The 15,569-nt window shown below is 37.6% G+C and overlaps 1 long non-coding RNA gene across 1 annotated transcript in view; it reads right to left on the reverse strand.

The window, feature by feature from the left end:
• Positions 1–6,299: 6,299 nt before the first annotated feature.
• Positions 6,300–15,569, reverse strand: part of LOC119523002 — an 85,326-nt gene continuing 76,056 nt past the window's right edge. The window contains exon 3 of the long non-coding RNA XR_005214582.1: positions 6,300–6,359. This is a non-coding gene — a long non-coding RNA (uncharacterized LOC119523002). The remainder of the gene's footprint in view (positions 6,360–15,569) is intronic.

The following is a 15,569-nucleotide window of genomic DNA, read 5'->3' on the forward strand; positions in this document are numbered from 1 at the left end:
GCTGAGAGATTTCAAATGGAGTTGAGAGGTCACTCTGGTGGACATTCTTATGCACTGTATAGATAACACTGGTTAGGTTTTAATGTATTGAAATAGCTAGAAGTAAATACCTGAAACTACCAAACTCCAACCCAGTAGTCTGGGCTCCTGATGACGATTATATAATAATGTAGATTACAAGGGGTGACAGTGTGTTTGTGAAAACCTTGTGGATCACACTCCCTTTATCTAGTGTATGGATGGATGAGTAGAAAAATGGGGATAAAAACTAAATGACAAATAGGGTGGGATGGGGGGGATGGTTTGGGTGTTCTTTTTTTACTTCTATTTTTTATTCTTATTCTGATTCTTTCCGATGTAAGGAAAATGTTCAGAAATAGATTGTGGTGATGAATGCATAATTATATGATCATACTGTGAACAGTTGATTGTATACCATGGATGATTGTATGGTATGTGAATATATTTCAATAAAACTGAATTTTAAAAAAATAATAAAATAAAATAAAATAACAATTATATTTACCAACAATTTAACACATTACAAAATTTCGTTAAATAAAGTTACTAATCACTAACTAGAAAAAAAAAAAAAAATCAGTGGCTCAATAGCAACAACAGCATGTGGCCATACCCCTTAGCCTGGCTTTCAGGTTCTCCATGATTTGCCTTTGAAGATCACTTGAACAATCAGCAATGAGAGGACAGGAAAGAGAAAAGGACTTAATAGCCATTTTATGGCTTTCAACGGCTTAGCTACCTCACCCAGGACACCAGCAGTAGCCTCTCCCTAGTTTTTTTGTTTGTTTGTTTATTTTTATTTTTTGTTTGTTTTTCTTTTCCTTTTTTCAACTTAGAGCCCTGATATGTGCATTCTGGATGAAGATTTGGGGGGAAGGAGGGGATGAGTAGTTTTGAAAACAGGTTCCCCATGAGCAATCAAAGTAGCCTCCTCCTAGGGAAAACAGATTGATAAGAACAAGAGAGTCGTTTAGGCCACGGCTTGGAGCAGCTAAGCTCACTGGACACTCTGGCCTAGCCCTGAGCCTGACCTGACCATGGTTCGTGACCATGGTTCTTTTTTTTTTTTTTTAACTTATATGTCTTTTCCTTTAATTGATTTGTTTTATTTGCCCCTAAATTTTTTATTCCATTTTATTGAGATATAATCACATACCATACAATCATCCACAGTGTACAATCAATTGTTCTCAGTACCTTCATATAGTTGTGCATTCATCACCACAATTTTTGAACATTTTCACTACTCCAAAAATAAAAAATAAAAATAAGAATAAAAATAAAAGTAAGAAAGAACACTCAAAACATCCCATTCTCCCCATAACCCCCTATTATTCATTTAATTTTTCTCCCCATTTTTCTACTCATCTATCCGTACACTGGGAAAAGGGAGTGGGAACCACAAGGTTTTCACAATCACACAGTCACACTGTGTAAGCTAGTTAAACAACTGTCTTCACGAATCAAGGCTACTGAGTTGCAGTTCAACAGTTTCAGGTATTTCCTTCTAGCTATTCCAATACACTAAAACCTACAAAGGGGTATATATAAAACACATAAGAATAATCTCCAGAATGACCTCTTGACTCCATTTGAAATCTCTCAGCCACTGAAACTTTATTTTGTTTCATTTCTCTTCCCCCTTTTGGTCAAGAAGACTTTCTCAATCATGATGCCAGGTCCCAAGCTCATCTCTGGGAGTCACGTCCCACAATGCCAGGGAGATTTACAACCCTGGGAGTCATGTACCATGTAGGGGGGAGGGCAGTAAGTTTACTGCTTAGTTGGCTTAGAGAGAGAGGCCACATCTCAGCAACAGAAGAGGTTCTCTGAGGGTGACTCTTAGGCACAATTGTAAGTAGGCTTAGCCTCTCCTTTGCAGTAACAAGCTTCATAAGGGCAAGCCCCAAGATCGAGGGTTCGGCCTTCTAAATTAGTAGTCCCCAGTGCTTGTGAGAATATCTATAATTCCCCAGGTGGGGAAGTTTAATATTTCCACCTTTTCCCCCAGTCTCTCAAGGAGGCTTTGCAAATACATTTTTATTCTTTGCCCAAATTACTTTGGGATGTATTGGGGCTTCACACTAACCTGTACAAACCAACTAGATCTCACTCCCTATTCAAAGTTCCATGTAATTATGTTGTTTGAATAAACTGACCATAAAAGTTAAATTATATAGTGTGCTACAGAAAACATAGATTTTGCACCAAATAAACATCTCTTCCTTTGGTCTCACACAGAAGTTGAAGTTTTAAAACACCACAAGCCAGTTTGGATGTATTATGTACCCCCCAAACACCATGTTCTTTGATGCAATCTTGTGGGGCCAAATGTATTAGTATTGATTAGATTGGAATTCTTTGAGTGTTTCCATGGAGATGTGACTCAATCATCTGTGAGTGAAACATTTGATTGGATAATTTCCATGGAGGTGTTACCTGCCCATTCAGGGTGGGTCTGAATTAAATCACTGGAGCCATATAGAAAGCTGACAAACAGAAGGAACTTGGAGCAACTGAGAGTGACACTTTCAAGAGGAGCTGCAGCCCAGAGAGGAACATCCTGAGAGAAAGCCATTTTGAAACCAGAATTCTGGAGCAGACACCAACCATGTGCCTACCCAGCTAACAGATGTTTTCCAGATACCATTGGCCTTCCTTTGGTGAAGGTAAACTTGTTGATGCCATAGCTTGGACACTTTTATGGCCTTAAGACTGTAACTTTGTAACCAAATAAACCTCCTTTATAAAAGCCGATCCATTTCTGGTGTTTTGCAAACAGCAGCATGAGCAAACCGGAACACACCACCAATATCGTTCTTTACCCTTTAGTCTGATTTGCCTTAGTCCTAACCAGATCTGTTTCATTCATATCTCTCATTGAAGTCTGAACTCTTTTTCAGCTTCTTTAACATTTGCCATATGGGGTAATGCTGACATTCATAGCTGCCAAACTCGAGCTCTGAGTCGCAGGTGTCATACAGATTACCGAAGATACAGGGACTGACAAGGATATACACAAAGAGCTCCACATCTCAGAATTTAGAAATAACCCTTACAACTCAAGAATAGATGTGACTGCTGTAAGAGTTTACACTCTAGGGAGCTTTACAATAATCATTCCCTTGGTAACCTATGCTCTCAGATTCAATTCTCAGAGTTTTCATATTATAATAGTCCATATTAGTGAGGCATTATAATGTTTATTTACATTTCTGGCTTATTTCACTCAAAACGCTGCCGTCAAGATCCATTCACCTAGTTGTATGCCTCATGTGACAGTGGTTCTTAAACTTTGGTTTGTGGACTCCTGGGGGTCCCCGAGACTCTTTCAAAGGGCCCACAAGGTCAAAACTATTTTTACAGTGATACTAAGCTATTATTTGCCTTTAAACTTGTTGACATTTGCACTAATGTTACAGAAGCAGTGGTGGATAAAACTGCTGGGGCCATGGCAAGATTCAAGGCAATGGTTAGCAGTCATTGTGCTCTTCACCTCCATGTACTTACAGTCAGGAAAAAAAAAAAAAGGAAAATGCCAGTTTCACTTAAGAATGTCTTTGATGGAATTTTAACAATTATTAATTTTATTAAATCTTAATCCTTGAGTACATGTCTTTTTAATATTTTGCGTTTCAAAGAAGTATACATGAAGCACTTCTGTTGCATGTCCAAGTATGATCATTGTCTCAAGGAAATGCATTTGTAAGATTTGGTTGTGAGCAGCTTATGTCATGGAACACCAGTTTTACTTGAAAAACAAACTAAGGCTTTTAAAACTTGGATATTTGGCAGACATTTTCTCAAAAATGAATAAAGCAAGCAAAGCTGTTTCAATGAAAACAACCAAAAGTATTTGTTGCCAATCACAAAATTCATTCTACAAGAAATGAGAATTTTGGAAAACTCTTCTGCCACTGTGAGCTTGACAGCTTCTCGATACTTCAGAGACTTGCCTGATGAGATTGGTGGTGATACTAGCAAATGTGATTTTTAAAATTGTGTGTAATGAAACATGTCAACATTTGGAAGATCTGCATAACTTAGGAAAACTAATAGAGTATTTCTCTATAACCATAGCTTGACGTTACAAAATCATGCATGGGTAAAAAAATGCATCAGTGTAAATGTGCCGGTTTGAAACTGTTATGGGTCCAGAAGAGCCATTATCTTTTAACCCAATCTTGTTGGGTGGAACTTTTGATTGAGTATTTCTATGGAGATGTGACCCACTCAACTGTGGGTGAGAACTCTGATTAAATTATTTCCATGGAGGTGTGGACCCCGCCTATTTAGGGTGGGTCTTGATTAGTTCACTGGAGTATTTAAGAGAGAAGCTAAGAGACGACCCAGTCCCAGACACTTGCTAATGCCTGCAGATGCTCGGAGATGCAGACAGAAGGATGTCTGGAGAAGCTAAGTTAAGAGATGAAGCCCAGAGTTTGCCCGAAGAAGCTAAGAGAGGACCCCCAGATGCTTACAGAGAAACGGCCCGGGAGAAAGAAGCAAGGATGCACATGAGCTGAGAGAGAGGAGCAAAGACAGAGCCCAGAGACATTTTGGAGAAAGCCACTTTGAAACCAGAACCTAGGAGCAAAGGACCAGCAGATGCCAGCCACATCCCTTCCCAGCTAACAAAGGGGTTCCGGATGCTATCGGCCTTTCCTCAGTGAAGGTATCCTCTTGTTGAAACCTTAGTTTGGACACTTCTATGGCCTTTGAACTGTAAATTTGTAACCTAATAACCCCCCTTTTTAAAAGCCAATCCATTTCTGATATTTTGCATAATGGCAGCATTAGCAAACTGGGGCAGGAAGATAGACTAATGAATTTTAATGTAACATAACACAAAAAGTTCATTGATTTTGTTTCAGATTTCATGATGCAACTAACATATAAGAAATACCACTTGTCAAGTTTTGGTTTGCATAAAAAAATCATAATTGTTTGGAAAGGCTATTAAAATAACCCTACCTTTACCTACCACATATTTATGTGAGGCTGGATTTTCTTCCTATACTTCAACCAAAACAATATCACAACAGATTGAATGAAAAAAAGCAGATACAAAATCCCACTATCTTCTCTGACACCTGGCACAAAGAAATTTGCAAACATGTCAAACAATAATACACTTATTGCTAATTTTTTTGGAAAATATAGTTTTTTCACAAAATACATAGTCTTTATGTTAACATGCGAGAAATTTATTTTTGATATTTTTAAATGAGTTAATAGATGGCTCTGAGCACAGTAGTGAGGAAGGCAAAATTTATTGTTATATTCTCTACCATTCCTTCTGGAACCTTTCTATTTAACAAGGATCTCTTTCCTGGAGTTGTCTCACTCCCACCCTTCTAGCTACCCATTTCCCTGTCGGCAGCACACTGCCCTTTTCAATCAATAAAATGTCTTTCCAAGAATAAATGTACATCTCTCTAGAAGGCCAACAAAGCAGTGACATCAAGAGTGAGAATTTCACGCACCCAGAAGACTTGGCCTTATGACATTCTTTCAAGATTACACAGAGACCCACCCAATAGCCTTGTATCTTAGTTTGCCAGGCTGTTATAATAAATACAACACAATGAGCTGGCTTAAAAATAGGAATTTATTGGTTCTCAGTTTGGAAGGCTAGAAGTCCAATATCAAGGTATTATCAAGGTCATGCTTTCTCCCCAAAGTCTGTAGCATTCCAGTGCCTGCTTGCTGCAATCCTTGGGGTTCCTTGGCTTACATCTCTACCTCCCGTCCCATGACCATCTCTCTCTCCATGTGATGCTCTTCTGCTTTCCCCTGATCCTCCTGCTTCCGGCTCCTTCCTGTGGTCTTCTCTGACTTCTGGCTTCCTGTTTGTTCTTTTCATAAGGCCTCCAATAATACAGATTAAGACCATCTTGATTCGGTTGGCCACACCTTAACTAATAACATCTTTAAAAGGTCCTATTTACAGTGGGTTCACATTCATGGGAATATGGATTAAGTTTAAGAACATGTAATTTTTGGAGACGTGATTCAGTCGCCCCACTTCGGTATAAATTATTGTGTGATGACCAAATATATCAGTTAGGCTTTAACCAGGAAAACAGAGACTACATCACATATTGAAGAGAGAAGGAATTTAGTTCGGGGAAGTTTTTACACGGGTGACAGAGAAGCTGAGAAGCCAAACTGGGCAGTGAGGTGACTCAGAAATCAGCCAGAGCTGAAGGGCAGCCAGAGAGACAAGGAAAAGGCAGTGTTACCAGTGCCCAGGGACACACCGCAAAAACTGGAACCGTGGAGAGTTTGTACAGCAGGAGCTGGATCCACAGAGGAGATGCAGAGGCAGCAGCTGCCTAAAGCAAAGAGGAAGGAGAGAAATGTCAGGGGGTCCCCTCCTCCCTGCCCTCCAAACCTAGGTGAGGGCCTTGCACTGACTAAACCCAGTTAGAAGCCACCTGCTATGGAGCCTGGGAAACAGATTGTAGTGGTCAGCTCCACTGAGCTACGAAGCAGAGCCAGGGAAGGACAAAGAAGGGAGTTGAGAGCCAACAGGCCCTCGAATGGCACTCCAAATATTCTCATCTTAAGGGGTATTCTGGTTTTCTAATGCTGCCAGAATGCAAAACACCACAAATGGATTGGCTTTTATAAAAGGGGGTTTATTTGGTTACATAGTTACAGTCTTAAGGCTATAAAGTGTCCATCAACAAAGGGTACCTTCACTGGAGAAATGCCATTGGCATCTGGAAAACCTCTGTTAGCTGGGAAGGCATGTGGCTGCTGTCTTTTTGCTCCCAGATTGCGTTTCAAAATGGTGTTCTCCAAAATGTATGCACCAGCTTCCAATGGCTGCCTTCAAAATGTCTGTCTCAGCTCCAGCTCCAGCTCCTCTCTCAGCTCCTGTGCATTCTTCAAAGTGTCCCTCTTGGCTGTAGCAAGCTCGTTCCTTCTGTCTGAGCTTATATAGTGCTCCAGTAAACTAATCACACTGAATGGGTGTGGCCACACCTCCAGGGAAATTACCCAATCAGAGTTACCACCCACAGTTGGGTGGGTCGCATCTCCATGGAAACAATCAAAGAATTACAATCTAATCAACACTAATAAGTCTGCCCACACAAGATTGCATCAAAGATAATGGTGTTTTGGGGTACATAATACATTCAATCCAACACAAAGGCTTACTGTGAAACAGCTTTATTGAGGTATAATTGTCACACAATAAACTGCACATATTTTAACTGTACAATTTAATAAGTTTCAACATATGTATACACTTGTGGAACATCATCACAATCAAAATGGTGAATATATTCATCACCTCCAGAAGTTTCCTCATAATCCTTCCTCCCACCTTCCCTGACCAGCCCCTTCAGTTCCCAAGCAATCACTGAACTACTTTATGTCACCATAGATTGCACTGCATTTTCTAAAATTTTATATAAATGCATTCATACAATAAGTACTCTTTTTGATCTGGCTTCTTTTACTCGGCATTATTATTTTCAGATTTATCCATGTTGTTGCATGTATCAGTGGTTCCTTCCTTTATATCATTCTGTACTATTCTGTTACATGGTTCTACCACAGTTTAACCATTCACTTATTGATGGACATTTGGGTTGTTTCAAGTTTGGCACTTTTACAAATAAAACTGCTATGAACATTTGGACACAAGTCTTTGTATGACAGCACATTCAAGATAAGTATTGAGTAAATACCTAGGTGTGGAATGGCTGGATCACATGCTATGTGTATGTTTAACTTTTTAAAGAAACTGCCTAATGGTTTTCCAAAGTGGTTGTACCATTTTACATTCTCATGGGCAGAATATGAGAGTTCCAGTTCCAGTCGCTCCAGTACTTATCAACACTTGGTATTGTCATCTTTTTAAATTTTAGCCATTTAATGGGTATGTAGTGGTATCTCATTGTGGTTTTGATTTGCATTTCTCTAATGACTGAGGTTGACCACTGACTTGCCATGTGTATATCTTTTTGGTGACATATCTGCTTAAATTTTTTGCCCATTTTTAATTGAGTTGTTTCCTGTTGTTGACTTTTGAGAGCTCTTTGTACATTGAGAATACAAGTAGTTTATCAGATAGCTGCTTTGCAAAGTTTTCTCCCAGTCTGTGGCTTGTCTTAATCATTCTTTTAACAGTGTTTTTTTGAAGAACAGAAGTTGTTAATTTTGATGAAGTTGAAGTTATCAATTGGTTATTTTATGGACTTCATTTTGGTGTTTTATCTAAGAAATGCCTAACCCAATGTTACAAAGTAGTTTTTCCTGTTTCTTCTAGAAGTTTTACAGTCTTATGTTTTACATTTAAGACATTGATCAATTCTGAGTTAATTTCTTGTATATGGTAGAAGGTAAGGATCCAGGTTCATATTTTTTTCCTTGTGGATATCCAATTGTTCTAGCAACATTTTTTGAAAAGACTATCTTTTCTTCACTGCATTGCCTTTATCAAAAATCAGTTGTTCATACATCTATGTGTCTGTTTCCTCTCTGTTCTATTGATCTATTTGTCTACTTAATGCCAATACCATGCTGTTTTGATTACTGTAGATTTATGCAAATTCTTGAAATCAGATAGCGCTAGTCCTCCAACTTTGCTCTTCTTTTGCAAGGTTGTTTTAACTACTCTATATCCTTTGCATTTCCATATGACTTATAGAATCAGCTTCTCAATTTCCACACAAAAACCTGGTTGGAGTTTGATTGGAATTGCATTGCCTATATAGATCAATTTGGCAAGAATTGACATCTCAAGGAAATTGAGTCTTCCAACCCATTAACAAGTATATGTCTCCATTTATCCAGGTCTTCTTTAATATCTCTCAGAAATATTATGTAGTTTTCAGTGTACAGGTCTTTCACATCTTTAGTCAGATTGATTTCTATGTATTTCGTATATTTTATTCTATTGTGACTGGTGTTTTTTAAATTTCAATTTCTGATTTTCATTGCTAGAATATGGAAATATAATTGATTTTAGCATGTTGACTTTTGCATTTTGAGATATTTTGGTTGATATTTCTTAAGTTATTAATTTATAAGAAGAGGCTCACTTAGCAATAGGCTACAGTAGACATAAATTTAACAACTGATTTTTATAGAAAATAAATAGGAAAAAAAAAAACTCCCAACATAAAAGTTGATGGTCCATTTGGATTTAAAATTGACCATTAAATCAAGGTGTTATATTCTCTTCTTGGGTACTTTTGTATCACTGAAGCACATATTATATAGAGAGTAATAGAGCAATGAAGTTTATCATGTAAAATGAGATTATTTTATGATTGAAGAAATAATGCTGAAAAGTAGATGTGCTGTCCAGAAGGAGCAAGATGAAACAGATTTTTCGAGTCTTTAATTTCTAATTCCACTACCTGTTGCAGAGCATTCATAATTCAATTAAAACTTATTTCTGTACCTTTAAAAATCATCATAAATAATTTCACCATATAACCCATAATATTGACCACCTTTAATAGCCCAAATAAGACCTCTGGTTAGCATTTAAGTTCATCAGTTGATCCCCTCTACCTCTTTCCAACATTATCTCCTATAGAAATCTTTACTTAAGCCAAATGATCTACTTGCTCTTTTTAGATTTCTCACTCTATGACTATCCAGATTGTTTCCCTTGTCTGCAGAATGTGTTCCTACTTCTCCCCGCTCCAGTTCCCTACCCATTCAAGGGCCAGCAGTGCTTTTTACCACTTGATAGTCTTTTGTGAACTTTCCAAATCAAAAGGGGCTCTTTCTCTCATATTTCAATCTCTTCTGAACTTTTTATAGCAATTCTCTCTGTATCAATCATTTGACAGTACATTGTCTTGCTATATATTTTAATTTTACTACGTCTGTGTATGTCTTCCCAAGAGTACATACATTTTTTGAGATAAGGGATATGCCTTTATAATGAAATTATTATGAAATCATCTGTCAGTCACCTTGTAGACAGAAATATTTTTAATTATTTTAGGCATAAACGGCCCAAGTTTAAAATACTGTATTCTTAGAGAAGGTCAACACATTGCAACCACGGACACCATAGCCTCTGACTTTCCATCATTATTCAGGGCTTTGATAACAAAACCCAGCACCAGTAAATTTTGATCATGGGAATAAGGTGAGTTATGTTTGAGAAACCACAAGGGAGTGCTCTGGGTATCAGAGAGTGCTGGTGCCCATGGGATGATGCAACATCCCCAAAACAGAGCAAGAAGCCAGGGGAGCAATAGAGAAGACCTGGAATGTATTTTACAGAGAGCCGGCCCCTGCTGGATGTGAGCTGATGGCCCTTCCAGTTGCTCGGGTTTATACTGAAAATCTATGCCATTCCCCATTCACTGCCTTTGTTGAGCAACAAATGTGGACCTTGTGGAGGTGAAGTATCCAATGATCATTCCTCATTGCTCTGTTAGGATTTCAAACAGGAAAATAACTTTTTACTGTATGGAGCTGAGTTTCACCACTGTCCCAGCTCATGGGGGTTCTTTGAGCTGGTTTTATTTTATCTCCTATACAAGTTTCCCCCACCACTCACTTCTCAGGAGTTGAGGATCACACTCTGTTTCAGGACTTCAAACTGTACTCAGTACATGTGTGGCCCACAAGGAGTTGGGCTAAGTGGGATGCTGACAGGCATCCCTTCTGTTGGACATCAGAGCATTTAGCATGCAAGGGGGATGCAAGGGCCTCAGCAGACTGGAATGAGGGGCGACTAATGCAGTGAGAAGCAGTGAGCACTGAAGGAGGAAAGGTGGTCTGCAGGATTGTTCTGCTCTCATGCAACTCCCTAGGGCCAGCTCAGGCAGTGCTCCGTTAGGCAGAGCCCCAGCGCCGCTCAATGCCCTCTGCTCTCCTCTTGCAGTGGTCTCTCCAGGAGGCGTCTCTCATCTCCAACTCTTCTAACAGGGGTGGGCACTTCCCATCCATCCCTCATCCCTATCCCCAGCCAGGCTAACCCTTATCTATCCTGCAGAGTCAGGCTAGGCTAGTCTGGTTTTTCATCTAGTCTCTGTCCAATATTTTAAGGGATAAGCATCATGCCCTGTTTACACTGGGGCTGGCCTTTGGTGCTATCAAAACTTTTTCTTGTCCAAATGAAACCTAAGAAACATTTCTTGTGAGTGAACCAATAACCACAAATGAATCCTACTTATCTTGAATGTGCTGTCCAAAACCAATGAAAAATACTTGGATAGCCTAGGAGACTTAAGCTCTCTAAATGAAACGCCAAAGATACTCTATCGAAGTGTATCCTGCTAGCACTGATGATACTTCAACACCAACCCCAATGCTGTGTTTGTCAATTATTCCAGTCTCCCTGGCTGGGAATTCTCTACTCCCACCGTCTTCTTCAAATATAATTTTGGTCTTAGAACCCTGTCATACCTTTACTGGCAAACTTAGATTCTTGAACATTGTTTAACTTTAAAAACCCCTCCAGCACTTGGCTCTGTTTTTACCTAACTGCTTGCATCTGTTTCTGCAACAAACTTGCCCCTCTCTCTGTAAGTTCTCTCCAAGAACTCTCATGGCTCTTGGCAGTGGCACCCTCTTCTGGACACTTGATTAATAGATAACCTTGTTTTTTGCCAAGTTTGTAACAGCCCTGAGAAATTTTAGAACAGGTGTTTCCAAAAACGAATTCTCAAACTATGGGGTAAAGGTGGGGATTGTTCAAATAGGAAGCTCGCAAGGTGTTTTAAGATGCTGACCATCTCAAGTATGTTCTTAACGTACTGTAAATTTACTCAAACACTTGTTAGCACATGAGAAACAGAGTAACTTCTGATTCTCAGTTCTCAGAGGCCTCCCAGTGCAGTCTGCTGCTTAAGAGTAAATCCAGCCACTCACTATGTTATCATACTGTGGACAGTGGATTATATATCATGGATGATTGTATGGTGTGTGAATGTATTTCAATAAAACTGAATTTAATAAAAACAAAAAACAAAAACAAAACAAAACAACAACAACAACAAAAATCCAGCCACTCACAGAGCAGGTCGGGAGACCTTCTAGTGATTCCATTTCCTTATCCAAAAAACAGCCTCCCAAGTCCCTCTGCCTACATAAATAATGTGATTCTCCTAGGGAGTTACAATTTTTTGTTTAAACAGTCAGTTACCTTTTAGAGAAATTTAAATCATAAGGAAGTCTTATATACTCACACATTTAGCTGCTTCCATCCTGAAACGGCCATTTTGACTTTCTCTGCTGATTGAACATTTCCTCTCCAAAACTTCAACCAGTTATTTGCAAATATTTGCAGTGTAAACATTTTTATATATACAAAAATCAGTTTGCAGACTTCATCAATTACTGGAATATCAAGATTCCTTAGTGGAAATCTCAGGAACGTAACGGAGTACCATTCATCACTCATCAAATAGTCTTGAGTCTCCAATAATTGCAAGATATCAGTGCTTCTGCGAGAGTGAGCTGAAGATGAAAGTAGTCTTTTTGATCTGCTCCCATATTCATTTTTCCATTATTCAGATGGACCTTCTTTGTAAAAGGTCATATTATCTGAACTTTTAAAAATCATAAAGCTGAATTTAAATCCTGCCCCTTTATTTCCCATAGCCTTTTTAAAGCCAAGAAGCATTAGATGAAAAACACTTTTTGTTCCATCCTTTGAGCCTAAAGAAGCCATTTTCATTTTAAATGTTTTTTTTTTTAAATTTTCACTATCATTTATTTATCTGTATACCTGCTTTGAAGAGATAAAAAACAATCCTTAATGACAGCGTGAAGTTTGTACCAATGTGAATCTAAAATCCCTAAATACACCTTATCCAAGCTCTCTGTTCCTCTTTAAAATACTATTTTCCCTTGATCTGTTTTTTTTAATTGTCTTGCATTATGAAATGTTAAGTATTTGACAACACAATAATTGTTTTATTATTGTATTGATATACTTTTACAATTGTCATTAATGTACCAAAATTCAACTACTCTACTCTCATCAGACATTCAAGTGCTACCACTTTTCCCTTAAATATTTCTTTTTCATACTTCAGCTAAAATGATCACCTTTATTCATTGAAAATTAATATTCTTTTTGATTATCTTCTTATATCCAAAATTCAGATACATAATCCTCAGTCCCAAACTCCTTCAAAAAAAACTACTATAGTATTCTTAACGTATTAGATTCCTGTGGAGTGGAGGATAAAGGGGATGGAGAGTGGTGTTAGACTCCATGGCTGAAAGCCTTTGCACTAATTGAAATAGAACATTTCTGAGAAAAACTCAGCATCATAGGAAGTAGCCTGTTTAAAAAAACTAAAGCCATTATCCCCACCTCTCTCCCTAAAAAAATAAGTAGTCCTGGAATTGAGACAGCTTTCATTGAAATGCTGGGTGAAAGGCATTATGAAAATTTAAGTTTTTAATGATCACAAGAGAAAGGTGAATTAACTTCTGTTAATCCACGAGAAATTATTTTCCACAACTTGCAACTTAAAACTTCCCCTTCTGTTTCAACTGAATTAAACTTCTCTCCACGCTAAGGGTGCCAGGTGCAACTTGCTATGAATTTCCTCCACTAACTGCTATGTTACGGGTGTGATGTGCTGGTCTGAGGCATGCAGGGGGCCTCTGCACAATTGTTTGGCTTTGGTGCTCCCTACTGTCACTCTCAGTGCACTGCCATCTCCTTGCTCCCTGATGTTTCCTGACTTCAAAATGCACCCGTGTTCCCTAGCAAAAATCTGGTAAGAATAATAGATAGTGGTTTCAGACTATTTGCATTTTAAAAGAGATCCAAATTGTGTAATACAAAGGAATGAACTGCTTATACTGTTATCTCCGGTAGAAAAAGTCTCAAATCACTCAAATATACTAATTACAACTTAGTCTGTAAAAGTAGGGGGAAATCCATCATTACTTTCAAATTTATTTAAACATTTCAAAGTCTGGAAAATGAGAAGAATGAAGGAAAGTGTTCAAGTGACTAAATCTTTGTTAGATCAATCTGTGAAATATTGGAAGAGAGCAGTTCAAGACTGATTTCCTTAAGCAGGCCCCTGTGTGAAAATCATTCCTAAATTCACTATTTAAACATTTTTTAATTAAATAAGATATACTTAATTATCCATTTATAAAATTAGAATATTGCAGGCGAAGCAAAAGTTTAAATTTGATGAAGTCCAATTTTTCATTTTTTTTCCTTTCAGGCATCATGTTTTTGGAGTTGTAGCTAAGAAATCTTTGCCTAACTCACAGTCACAAAAATGTTCTCTTGTGTTTTCTTCTAGAAGTTTTATAGCTTTAGGTTCTACATCTATGTACAAGTCTTTTTACAGACAAATGCCTTAATTTCTCTTGGGTGAATAACTAAGAGAATAATGACTGGGCCATATACTAGGTATACGTTTAATTTTTTAAGAAACTGCCAAGTTATATTATTTCTGATATCATTTTATCTCCTTTGTTGGCGTTTTAGCTATAACTATTCATTATATTGTATTGGTGGTTACTTTAGAGTTTATCACATACATCTTTAGCTTATCACAGTATATTTTTAAGTGATATTACAATAATTCACGTATAGAAACCTTAAAAGAGTATACTTGCATTTCTGTCCTCCAGGCTTTTGAGCAATTGTTGTCATAAATTTTACCTCTACCTATGTTAAAAATTCCACATACATTGTTACTATTTTTGCTTTTAAAATCCATTTGCTTTTAAATAGGTTTAAATAATAAGAAAAATCCTTTTAGTATTTATCCACATATTTTCCATTTCTGGTGCTCTTTATTCCTTTGTGTAGATCCAAATTTCCTTCTGGGATCATTTTCCTCCTATATGAGGATTTCCTTTAAACATTTCTTGTAGTGCTGGAGATCAATTCTTTCAACTTTTTTATTTCTGAAAAAGTCTTTATTTTATCTTCATTTTTGAAAGTTATTTCCATGGCATATACAGTTCCAAGTTGTCAGTTTTTTCTTTCAGTTCTTTAAAGCTCCACTGTCTTCTGGTTTGCATTGTTTCTGATGAGAAATCTGCTGTTCTCCTTATTTGTGTCCCTCTGTCCACAATGTGTCTTTCTTTTCAGGCTGCTTTAAAATTTTCTCTTTATGCCTGGCTTTTAGCAATTTGCTTATGCTGACCCTTGGTGAAGTTTTTCATGTCTTTTGTGCTTGGGGCTCATTGAGCCTTTTGGATCTGTGGGTTTAGGGTTTTCATCAAATTTGGAAAATTTTTGGCCACTATTTTTTCAAACATTTTTTGTCACCTTCCCTCTCCTAATTTCAGGAATTCCAATTATGTATATATTAGGCTACTTGAAATTGTCCTGTAGCGCTTTTCATTTTTTAAAATTCCTTTCTCCTCTCTGTATTTCATTTTCGATAGTTTTAATTGCTAAATTATTGCCACTAATCTTTCTTCCCCAATGTTTCATCTGACATTAATCCCATCCAGTGTATTTTTTAATCTCAGGATTATGGTTTAATCTCTAGAAGTTATATTTTCTTCCATGTCTCCACTTAGCTTGTTGAATATATGGAATACAAGTTTAATAAAAGTTTTAA

This window comes from Choloepus didactylus, chromosome 2 (genome assembly GCF_015220235.1).
Source record: "Choloepus didactylus isolate mChoDid1 chromosome 2, mChoDid1.pri, whole genome shotgun sequence".
Lineage (NCBI taxonomy): Eukaryota > Metazoa > Chordata > Mammalia > Pilosa > Megalonychidae > Choloepus > Choloepus didactylus.